Genomic DNA, 6,011 nt, shown 5'->3' on the forward strand with positions numbered 1-6,011 from the left:
TGGAGCATCACTTGGGTATATGCCCAGGAGAGGTATAGCTGGGTCCTCAGGTAATACCATGTCCAATTTTCTGAGGAACTGCCAGACTGATTTCAAGAGTGGTTATACCAGCTTGCAATCCCACCAACAATGGAGGAATGTTTCTCTTTCTCCACATCCTCAACAGCATCTGCTGTCACCTGAGTTTTTATCTTAGCCATTCTGACTGGTGTGACCTGGAAAATCAGGGTTGTTTTGATTTGCATTTCCCTATGACTAAGGATATTGAACATTTCTTTAACTGCTTCATGGCCATTCAATATTCCTCAGTTGAGAATTCTTTGTTTATCTCTATAGCCCATTTTCTAAAAGGGTTATTTGATTCTCTGGGTCTAACTTCTTGAATTCTTTGTATATATTGAATATTAGCCCTCCGTTGGATGTAGGATTGGTAAAGATCTTTTCCCAATCTGTTGGTTGCCTTTTTGTCCTAATGACAGTGCCCTTTGCCTTCAGAACTTTGCAATTTTATGAGGTCACCTTTGTCAATTTCTGATCTTAGAACATAAGCCATTGGTGTTCTGTTCAGGAAATTTCCCCCTGTGCCCATGAGTTCAAGGCTCTTCCCCACTTTCTCTTCTATTAGTTTCAGTGTATCTGGTTTTATGTGGCAGTCCAATATGGACTTGGACTTGATCTTTGTACAAGGCCATAAAAATGAATCAATTTGCATTTTTCTCCATGCTGACCTCCAGTTGAGCCAGCACCATTTGTTGAAAATGCTTTCATTTTACCACTGGATGGTTTTAGCTCCTTTGTCAAAGAACAAGTGACCATAGGTGTGTGGGTTCATTTCTGGGTCTTCAATTCTATCCATTGGTCTACCTGCCTGTCTCTGTACCAATACCATACAGTTTTTATCACTATTGCTCTGTAATTCAGCTGGAGCTTAGGGATCGTGATTTCCCCAGAAGTTCGTGAAATTCTTAGGCAAATGGATGGAACTAGAAAATATAATCCTGAGAGAGGTAACCCAATTACAAAAGAATGTACATGGCATGCACTCACTGATAAGTGGATATTAACCCAAAAGTTCAGAATACCCAAGATACAATTCACAGATCACATGAAGCTCAAGAAGAAGGAAGACCAAAGCTTGAATATTTTAAGCCTTCTTAGAAGGGGAACAAAAATACTCACAGGAGGAAATACAGAGACAAAGTGTGGAGCAGAGACTGAAAGAAAGGCCATCTAGAGACTACCCCACCTGGGGATCTATCCCATATACAGCCAACAAATCCAGACAATATTGCAGATGCCAAGATGTGCATGCTTACAAAGCCTGATATACTTGTCTCCTGAGAGGCTCTGGAAATACAGAGGTGGATTCTCACAGCCCATCACTGAACTGAGAACAGGCTCCCCAATGGAGGATTTAGAGAATGACTGAAGTAGCTGAAGAGGTTTGCAATCCCATTAGAATAACAACAATTTCAACCAACCAGATACCCCAGAGCTCCCAGGGAGTAAACCACCATCCAGAGTACACAGGGATGGACCTATGGCTCTATTGCATATGTAGCAGAGGATGGCCTTGTTGGGCATCAGTGGGAGGAGAGGCCCTTAATTCTATAAAGGCCTGCTAAAGGGGAATCCCAGGGCAGGGAGGTGGGAGGGAGTGAGTGTGTGGGTGGGGGAGTACCCTCATAGAAGTAGGGGGGATGGGATACTGGGTTTCTGGAGGGGAATTCAAAAAAAGGGATGACATTTGAAATGTAGATTAAAAATATCAAATAAAAGAAAAATAAGTTTAAATAAGCTAACAACAGTTTCAGATCAAGGTGCATGCCTGATGTTTGTCATAAATTCCATTAACTTCATTCTTTGAGTCACTGAAGTAAAAGCTTGAAAGATCCAAAAAAAATTTTGTTAACATCTACAATGGTTTAAAACAATGCCAAATATGTGTGTGTGCGTGTGTGTGTGCATGTGTGTGTGTGTAGTCATATATTTATTATATTTAAGTTCTCCTATAAATTTTTTCTCGGTTTATTATAATTGTTTCTAATTGGCTCCTAATGTAAGAAGAAATAGTATCCTTGCTTAAGTACAAATTGGATCCATTCCTCATTCTGCTAACAGCTATTAAGTACTAAGTAACAGTCTGAAAATATAAAATATCAAAATATATTAAGATAAGTGTCTTGGCATTTCTTATTCAAGTGGGAATCATTTTCCAAATTTCATTTTACCCAAAAGAAGAGAGTTAACAATTACCTTCTTGTCATAGATGCTAAATTCCAATTTGTCATAATACTGCCTGACTATAAAAATGCACACGAGCAATTACTTACGGTATTGTGCCTGTGCGTAGGTAGAAATAGAAAATGAAGTGTTGTGTGGAGCACACCCTTCTGTTCATTATCATTTCTCTAGCAGGTCAACTTGCCTCAAGCCAAAATAATTCATTTCTGCTCACCAACTTAACAATTGCCAGTACCTTGTTCCCCAACAAAAAGTTTCTTAACATGTCTGGAAATCGGAATCTATCACCTGCAAAGGTATGAACCATCCTTTTCATTAGTGTTGTAAAATTTAATGGTACTTCCAATTATAATTGGCTTTTTCCTTTTTGTCTTATTTGGGATTACATTATGTGGCTTCTGTGTATTTCACAGCTTAACTTCTCTCCAGTTGCCATAGCTCATTAAGCAGGGAATGGGATGGTAGGAAGCACCAATTAAATGGTCCCATCATTGGTCCTTTAGGCAAGATAGACATGGGGCTCCCTAAAGATTTGCCAAGCCTTAAGGTTAGTAGAACCTCTTGGTTTTCTGTTCTGTGGTATATGCAACATTTCCTGTTGTCCTTGACAATTCTTTCTTAAGTAAACATTGCAAGACTTTTGTGTAATTGCAAAAAACAGAACAGAACAGAATTAATAGTAAAGCAAAAATTCACACTGGGGAAAAAATAACACGATGAATACATGACATATATTTCCTTTTAATGGCCAGGTAAAATATGTGTTTTAAAGTGCATGTATCATATACAGAAGCTTTGGCCATATTTTCAGCTCTAGAAATGTATTCTAAAAGAGAAATTTCAACAATTAAATCCTGTTTTATTATTGTGTCTGTTTTTATTATTAAATAACAGGTTGTTTATATTTTGCTTATTTAAAAAGAAGCCTTTACAGTTAGAAAGGAGTTTTTTCTGGTCTAGACACTTTCTGTCAAGCATGGTATTGCATTCATAGCCACTTAAAAATGAAAAGGCAAAGACAGACAAAAATAGAGGAAAATTGTGTATTCACAGTTTATAGAATAGGCATAGAAAGCATTCTTTGAAAGGTATGCCAATAGCTATCAGAACCATGCAGGATAAAGACTGAAGTAGACAAATAAAAATTGTATACCAGGAATAAACTGAACTTTTAAAATAGAATTAAAACCATTCATGGAAGAATTCAATACAAAGTCCATATATAACAATGATGATAAAATACTGCTAACAGCACTTAGTGAGCCTTCAAGTAAGTGGAAATGACCCTTGTATAAACAACCCATGTGTTTAATATTCCATTATATTTTCTTGCCCCCTCTCATCAAATTATCCAAAGTTGGTCTACTTTCCTAAAATCCCAAGCTATTGTGGTTAGTTACAGAATCCTTTCGATCACTTGTTATTTGAGAAACACAGGACTGGGGACCATTTTCATCATAAAGTTATTCATAGGAGCCTTGCTTCTCCTCAGCTGTCACCTTTTTAATATGTTCATGGATTCTCTAGGAAAAGGACATACCTTAAAACAAATAACTCTACTTACTGCTTAATTCCAATTAGGCCTAAATTTATCAATAAGAATTCTGAATAGAAGTTATCATCACATAATATCAACACACATGAAAATCAACACATATGTCTGACATGTTTTTATGCAAAAATTTAAAAACTAAAAAATACAATATTTTTAGATCATAATATCCCTTAACAATTAGAAAAAGTAATAATTTTAAGTAGATTAAAACCACAAATATAATAATTTGGGTATATATCATTCACCACGAGCAAGTAGGCTTCATCCCAGGGGTGCAAGCTTGGTTCAATATATGAAAATCCATTAATGTAATCCAACATAGAAACAAGTTCAAAGAAAAAAAATCACATGATCATCTCCTTAGATGCAGGAAAAGAATTTGACAAAATACAACACCCCTTCATGTTAAAAGCATTGAAGAGATCAGAAATTCAAGGCCCATACCTAAACATAACAAAAGCAATTTATGGCAAAGCAACACCCAATTTCAGATTAAATGGAGAGAGATACTTACAACAATTCCACTAAAATCATGAACAAAGCAAGGATGCACGCTTTCCCCATACCTATTCAATATAGTACTCAAAATGCTAACTAGAACAATAAGAAAACAAAAAGAGATCAAGGGGATACAAATAGATAAAGAAGAATTTAAAATATCACTATTTGCAGATGATACGATAGTATACATTAGTGACCCCAAATTTTTTAACAGAGAACTTCTCCAGCTGATAAACAACATCAGCAAATTGGCTGGATATAAAAATTAACTCAAATAAATCAGTAGCCTTACTTTATTCAAATGTTAAACAGGCTGAGAAAGAAATTAGGAAAATGACACCCTTCACAATAGTCACAGATAATTTAAAATATTTTGGGGTAACTCTAACCAAACAAGAGAAAGAGCTATATAATAAGAACTTCAAGCCATTGGTCCCGCCAAGGTAGGATCCCCCAGTGCAGGGGAATGTCCGTTGGGGTGGAAGTGAGGGGTGGATGGAGGGGAACACCCTTATTGAGGAGGGGGAAGGGTTAGGGGTTTATGGACAGGAAACCAGGAAAGGGAATAACATTTGAAATGTAAATAAAGAAATATATCCAATACAAAAAGAAAAAAGATACAAACACCCATGCTAAATGATTATTTTCTTTTATATATCATATATATATATATATGATTACTATTTGTTGTCACTGTTAATCCATTTGATACTTAGCCTTTTCCTATCTGTAATATGAAAATGTAAAGCTCTTAAAATACTTTGAACGCCATTTGTCATTTCTCAAAGGTTACTTTTAAAAATTCTTTAAAAGTGGAATTCTTTTCATTTGTAATAAAAACTTAAATATTAAATAAAAAAAGAACTTCAAGTCTATCAAGAAAGAAATCAAAGAAGATCTCAGAAAATGGAGAGATCACCCATGCTCATGGATTGGCAGAATTAACAGTAAAAATGGCCACCCTACCAAAGGCTATCTACAGATTCAATGCAATCCCCATCAAAATCCCAAAACAATTCTTCAAAGACATAGAAAGCGCAATTCTCAAATTCATCTGGAAAGACAAAAAGTCCAGAATAGCAAAAACGATTCTTAATAAAAGAACAGCTGGGGGAATCACCATCCCTGACCTCAAGATCTACTACAGAGCAATAGTGATAAAAATTGCATGGTACTGGTACAGAGGCAGACACGTTGATCAATGGAATAGAACTGAAGACCCAGAAATAAAACCACACACTTAGCACACTTGATCTTTGACCAAAAAAAGCCAAAATTATACAAGGGAAAAAGGAAAGCATCTTCAATAAGGTGCTGGTCTAACTGGCTGTCTGTAAGTAGAAAAATTAAAGTAGATCCATATTTGTCACCGTGCAAAAAGCTCAAGTCCAAGTGGATCAAGGGCCTCAACATAAAAACAAGATACACTGAATCTAATAAAAGAGAGAGTGGGAAAGGTCCTTGAACTCATTGGCAGAGGCAGAAATTTCCTAAACAGAACTCCAGTGGCTCAGGCTCTAAGATCAAGAATTGATAAATGGGACTTCATGAAACTGGAAAGCTTCTGTAAGGCAAAGGACATAGTCAATAAGACAAATCGGCAACCTACACCTTGGGAAAAAATCTTCACTAACCTCACATCCAATAGAGGGCTAATATCCTATATATATGATATTAAAAAATAAAAAATGTATGTATATATAACATATAT

Source organism: Rattus norvegicus, chromosome 4, assembly GCF_036323735.1.
Source record: "Rattus norvegicus strain BN/NHsdMcwi chromosome 4, GRCr8, whole genome shotgun sequence".
Lineage (NCBI taxonomy): Eukaryota > Metazoa > Chordata > Mammalia > Rodentia > Muridae > Rattus > Rattus norvegicus.